This window comes from Chionomys nivalis, chromosome 6 (assembly GCF_950005125.1).
Source record: "Chionomys nivalis chromosome 6, mChiNiv1.1, whole genome shotgun sequence".
Taxonomy (NCBI): Eukaryota; Metazoa; Chordata; class Mammalia; order Rodentia; family Cricetidae; genus Chionomys; species Chionomys nivalis.
In genome coordinates this window covers 9,135,198-9,142,430 of record NC_080091.1, presented here as the reverse complement: position 1 = coordinate 9,142,430, position 7,233 = coordinate 9,135,198, and positions in this window count along the sequence as shown.

The window sequence follows — 7,233 nt, the reverse complement described above, 5'->3', positions numbered from 1 at the left end:
AATCTGTCAATAACAAGCGTTTTGGCCACAGGAAGGAGGACTCCTAATCTCCTCTTCCATCCATTCTTCACTGTCGGCAGAGTCACTGGTCTATGAATCCAGTGCAGGCATCCTTAGTTGCTCTGAGTTACTGATTTCAATGGTTCTGTCTTCCCAAGAAGACTGCCTTTAGAAGCCTTTTTCCCTGTCTGAAGGCTGACGTTTATATTCTTTTTAAAAAATATTCTCATTTACTGTGTTGTTCCCTAAGAATTTTAGAGGATGATGTAATTTTTAGAAAAGGAAAACAACATACACTAAAAACCAGTTACTTGATTCTAGCCTCCAGACTCAATAAGAGACAAACTCAGAAAACAGATTTCTCCTAAATACTAAGGTGATGCCACAATGATGGGAAAAAACAGGTACTTTAAGGTTCACTTATGTGAAGATAGCAAAGTTTAAAATGCTTCAGGGTATAAGAAAGTGTTTCAAGGTGTACAAATGCAAGTTATCAGATTTCTCTTTCATTATGCTACTGTTGTATTTAAACTCCAAGGGTCCATAGTCTTCCATTAATCAATAAAGTTCTAATAAGCTATCAATCCAACTCTGATAGAGTATTCAACATCATACTATATCGCGATCATCATAGGCATGAGCTCAAGATTTTAAATTTCTGTTGCTGGTTTGCTAAGAATAGACTTCAAAGATACTTTTCATTGTGCAAAAACATCTGTCACAGTCAATTCTGGCACAAATATACTGCCATTTATACAATGTAAATTTCAGTACAGATTATAAACAGCAGAAATTCTAATGTGTCTAAAATATGTTTTCACGAACTTAAACAATTATTGTAAGTTCCAGGGAGGCAACAGGAAGAAGGATTCACCTCAAACAGGTCAAATGCACCCCTCCCTCAATTACCAGGCCCTAAGTCCTCAAGCCTCCCAAACTTCTTTGTTTCTGACACTTTCCCTCTCAATTACCAGAACCTAAAGGTTTTTTTTCCTAAATTTAACCTTGTCCTCTGCTCTGCCAACATCTTGCCAGGTCCAAGAGACACCGGATAGTTCCACAGGTTGGACAGCAGTGAAACAACCAGATACCCCAGAACGTGGCCAGCATCAAGCTTTCTCAAGTTCCCCAAAGATGATCAACCCCCTAGATCAGCAGGAAGCAGTCTTGAGAACCTGGCACCTCCATCCCTGTCACACCTGCTTTCCCCTTTTAATTTCTCCACCATTTTATAATAAGAAATAGAGGGAATGTTAGGATTCAAGCATTATTCTGACCCCTGTCTCCTGGCAGGATGAGGCGAAGAAGTACCCTGGCCAGCCCAGTGTCCTATGGTTTCTATGTCACTGTATTTGTATGCAGGTGCAAAGGTCCCTTTAAGAAACAGGCTTGGTCTATTCTAGCTCTTTTCCCACTGCTTTTCTAAAGAGGCAGCCTAGTCCTTGCCTCTGCTTCCTCTTCCTCTTTCTCTCTGTATTTCTCCTTCTCTCTTACCTCCCCCACTCCCTTTATTTCAGTGAAACTCCCACATAAGCTTTGCTTACCTTGTGTGTCTGTCCATTACCTACCATGGCTCTCATCCACCATGTGGTCCCAAAGTCTTTCTCGCACTGTTTTTACAACCTAGTAATATGCTTAGCTTTGTATTGGTAGAAGCTTGGATTCTGTCTGTATATTCCCAAAGGATTTTGCCTGGTAACCACAAAGATGTCAGATCTCATTTAGAGGTAAATAGCAAATGGGTCCTTAGCACACACCTTTTATCTCAGTATTTGGGAGGCAGAGGCATGAACTTTTGGGACCTAGAAACATTTATGAGTTCTCTGGGTAAAACTCAATAATATGTCTTTGAGGAAGGTCTTCCTGAATTCCTAGTGCTTGGGAAACTAAAGCCCTTCCCTAATAGAAGTCAGCAAGATCTCTGGAATAGAACATACTTCAGTCATCCCTTCCCTCACTATCTCCCCAAAATACAAACAGAAGCTACTGTTTTCTGCTCAGAAGTTAGGTTGACATACAAGCTTGCATACCTTATTCAGGAGCATTCCTGACAGGACAACAGAGGAAATGTGTTTTACAATAGCTGAGATTAGTGGATGCAAAGCTGGGAGAACCGGAAGAATGTCCCCATTAGACTATGACTGCCCATGAGAGCCCAAAGTAGCCACAATCCACTGGCCTTTATGCATTTTTCTGGGTTCAGAATTTAAAATTTCTGACAAAAATACTTACAGAATAAACATAAATTATTCCTTGAATGCTTTTAGTAGATTGGAGAGCTGGTCAACAACAAGTTAATCCATGTCTTACTGCCTTGGTTGACTCTTAAGATGTGAAAGGAATCTGGTGATTTGGTGCAAACCTTCCAGAGAACTATGAATATAAAGCCAAAAACTAAAATGAAATAAAAATCCAAGCAAAGCAAAACCAAAAGCCAAATAACAACCAAACAAAAATAGGGCAAAGAGAGAAGAATACAGCTCAGCCGACCAAGCAGGAATGAATATATTTTGTGAGAACAGAGAGCACACAGGACACATTCTCTATGGCATTTTGCAACAGAATACCTTTTTCTCAGGTGTAGAAAAGCTGAGGTGATTTGTTGAAGCTAAAACAGAATGACTAGTGTTCAGCACGACTCAGGGTCACAGACTAAAATTGCAAGCTTAGATCAAGGGGAATTGTGGGAACGCATATGACTGGAGTGGTTTACTGTAACAGTGACTGTTCTAGAGGCACCTGCCATAAACACTTTGAGAAACATAGATGGACTTGACCTGTGTAAGAAAGGGGGATGAACATGAGCCTGGGAACAAGCCAGTGAGCAGAGTTCCTCTTGGGTTCTCCTTCAGTTACTGCTTCAGTCCCGCAATGCTGAATTCAGTTTTTCTATTGATGAACCTGGAAGGGTAAGTGTAAGACTAATAAATAAACCCCTTGATCTCCGAAGTTAGTTTGGGTCATGGCATTTCACCATAGTAACAGAAAAGGAAGTAATACAGAGGAATGCTTCAGGATGTTGGAATGGGTAAGGACTTTTAAGTACATTAAATAAAAATAGGTAATTTTATTATATTTAATGCAATAAACCTCTCCATAGCAAAATAGCTGATCAGTCATGCAAATAAACAAATCCCAGGAAGGAAAATGTTTGCCAGCTGCAATTCTGACAAGAAGGTGCTATCCAAGAAGGGTGCTCAGTCTTATAGGAAATCCCCAAATCATCTAGTTAAAATGAACAACACACATTAGTAGGTTTCTCCAAAGATGCCATACAAGTACTCAACAAATACATACAACAATGTTTAAGACAACAAGGCAATAAAATTAAAACCCAAATCAACATTGATCCGACATCAGTAGAGTGGCTATTAGCAAAAAATACAAAGAAAGTACTTTCACCCAGTTGTTGAAATTGAAAGTAAGTGAAGATAAAGAAAACCATATGGAGAGTCTTTATAATTTTATCTAAAATTTCTTTGGTTTGAAGTAAAACCTTTATTCAAAGTTTGACTTAGATTAGACCATGATTACTTATGTTGTGGGGTTCTTCAGAGTAAGTTATTGTTATATTTAATTGAAGGAACACCCCTAGTTGAGTTGACACATTTACCTCTGGGAAATGTTTAGGATTTTCTCCAGTTTGTGACTACTGAAAATAAAAGAAATTGTGTACCTTACAAGACAAAAATATTATTTTTCCTAGCAAATCACTCAAAAAGAAAAAAATTAGATTATCAGGTTATAAACCTTAAATGTTTGGGAACATGGTGTGGCCCTCACAAGAATGATGTGGGAGAAGCCACTGTGGTAGCTTCATGTTTGCCATATAGTGGATGCTTCAGTCAAGAATTTTAATTTGCATTTTCTTGTTAACTGCTGATGCAGTGACATTATTATACTCTAAAGTCTCATCATATACTCTAACTCACACACATACAATTTTGCTCATTCTTGCAGTATATTTCATGGATGAAGATATAGGATATAGATTAGAGTTATGTGGTATGCGAGAACCATACTGGACATATTTGTGTGACTATTTGATTATTTATTATATTTCCCGTTTCCTCTTGTTGTTTTTCAAAATAATTTTATATTCTGATATTGAACATTTTTTCTTCTTTCTGTTAATGATTTCATGATATTACATTTTAGAAATACTTTTACCAGTTTCAAATATATTTTATTTTTCTTCTGATTTATGCATTTACTTATATTGTTTATTACTCTAAAAAAGAATGAGTGACTTCCTGTTGATGGGTCTTTATTTTTTTACTTTATTTATTTTTGCTAAACTATTTTAAAACATCACACATTCTTCATATCAAAAATGTGACTAATATAATTTTATCGTAGTTATATTATTAGCATGAAGATGCAATTGTACTTTTTAAAATATTGTGTGTGTATTTGTGTCTGGTATGTGTGTGTGTGTGTATGAGTGTATGCACATATGTGTATGAAGGTCAAGTGGCAACCTTGGCACGTTTATATTGATTCTGGGCATTGAACACCAGTCCCCAGGTTGGCTAGTAAGTGTTTTTACCAGGTGAGTCATCTTGCCAGTCCTCAATTAATTTTTATATTGAGCATCCTTTTGATGTTTACCAAGTGTGATTTTATCAGCACACATTGATTACACAACTTAATGGGTCTCATCACTCTTCAAAAATGGTCATTGATCCAAACAGTAAAATTGGATCAACTCAATTTTATTTTTTTAATTAATTAATTAATTTATTTATTAAAGATTTCTGCCTCCTCCCAGCCACCGCCTCCCCTTTCCCTCCCCTTTCCCCAATCAAGTCCCCCTCCCTCCTCAGCCCTAAGAGCAATCAGGGTTCCCTGCCCTGTGGGAAGTCCAAGGACCACCCACCTCCATCCAGGTCTAGTAAGGTGAGCATCCAAACTGCCTAAACTCCCACAAAGCCAGTACGTGCAGTAGGATCAAAAACCCATTGCCATTGTTCTTGAGTTCTCAGTAGTCCTCATTGTCTGCTATGTTCAGCAAGTCCGGTTTTATTCCATGCTTTTTCAGACCCAGGCCAGCTGGCCTTGGTGAGTTTCCGATAGAACATCCCCATTGTCTCAGTGTGTGGGTGCACCCCACGTGGTCCTGAGTTCCTTGCTCGTGTTCTCTCTCCTTCTGCTCCTGATTTGGACCTTGAGATTTCAGTCCAGTGCTCCAATGTGGGTCTCTGTCTCTGCCTCCTTTCATCTCCTGATGAAGGTTAATATTCAGGAGGATGCCTATACGTTTTTCTTTGGGTTCACCTTCTTATTTAGCTTTTCTAGGATCACGAATTATAGGCTCAATGTCCTTTATTTATGGCCAGAAACCAAATATGAGTGAGGACATCCCATGTTCCTCTTTTTGGGTCTGGCTTACCTCACTCAGGATAGTGTTTTCTATTTCCATCCATTTGCATGCAAAATTCAAGAAGTCATTGTTTTTTACTGCTGAGTAGTACTCTAATATGTATATATTCCATACTTTCTTCATCCATTCTTCCATTGAAGGGCATCTAGGTTGTTTCCAGGTTCTGGCTATTACAAACAATGCTGCTATGAACATAGTTGAGCATATACTTTTGTTGTATGATAGGGCATCTCTTGGGTATATTCCCAAGAGTGGTATTGCTGGGTCCAGGCCAGGGGTAGGTTGATCCTGAATTTCCTGAGAAACCACCACACTGCTTTCCAAAGTGGTTGCACAAGTTTGCATTCCCACCAGCAATGGATGAGTGTACCCTTTTCTCCACAGACATTAAGGGCATCATTGAATAAATGGGACCTCCTGAGACTGAGAAGCCTCTGTAAAGCAAAGGACACTGTCACTAAGACAAAAAGGCAACCCACTGAATGGGAGAAGATCTTCACCACCCTGCAACTGACAAAGGTCTGATCTCCAAAATATATAAAGAACTCAAGAAACTAGACCATAAAAGGCTAATCAACCCAATTATAAAATGGGGTACTGAGATGAACAGAGAATTCTCAACAGAAGAAGTTCAAATGACCAAAAGACACTTAAGGTCATGCTCAACTTCCTTAGCGATCAGGGAAATGCAAATCAAGACAACTTTAAGATACCATCTTACACCTGTCAGAATGGCTAAAATAAAAAACACCAATGATAGCCTTTGCTGGAGAGGTTGTGGATCAACTCAATTTTAAGATGTTATGATTTTATGTAAGACATAAAAAAATACACGATGAAATTTTTACTACCTGTGAGTAGTGATAAACTGTTAGGGTGACCACTGGTGAAGGCCATGAGATGCTGTAAGTCAGTATTTCCCTTTGAACTGTCTGGAACTACTTGTCAGTGATAGATAGGAAGACAAGAACATCCTGTAACACTTGGAATCTTGGTAGGAAGTTTATCAGCATTTTACTCTACAATATACTGTTCAGTTTCAAATGCAGTTATTTTACAAATGAAGGGATAAGCATTCTCGGAGTGTGAGCAGCAAGACAAGACAGTTAACAGAAATTTCCAGTGGTCTGAGGAAATCAGAGCAGAGAATGTCACTCAGTGGCTTGTAAGGCTGGAGCCTTGACCTTAGGAGTCACTTTCTCTACTGTGCCCATCAACCAACACTGTATTCCTGCTCTCCTGTCTATTTGAGGGGCCTCACTTTAAACTACATCTCATTTAAACAGGTAGTTTTTGCCCCCAAAAAGGTCAGAAAAAAATGGGATTATGTAGTACTGAAAGTAAAGGGCATTAAATTCATGTTTTGTCTCTATTATTTACTGTATTCTGCACCTGCACTTTGAAAAGAAATCATAGATGAAAGACTAACTACAATTTACTAACAACTGGACCGTTGAGCCAGATATACTGTAGAACTGCAAGGGCACCCTTAGCTCAGTAGTTGAAATAAGTTACAATAAAATGCAGACAGACCCCTCAAATAGACAGGAGAGCAGGAACACGAAGCTGCTCAATGGGTGCAGTAGAGAAAGTGACTACTGAGGTCAAGGCTCCAGCCTTACAAGACACTGGGTTACTATCAAAATCGGCATCATATATGTCTTGAATATGACTCAGGAGGGGATATAGATGGTGATACATGTATGTAAGGGCTGTACCTAAACCTCTAGATCAGCAATGGATATGGGCCACTGGCAACAATGTGAGACTCTCAGATCTGGAGCAGTTAGACTGTGTTCCTCAGTTCTTTTCATTGTTAGTACACAGCATTCTCCGTGTTTAAATTCATA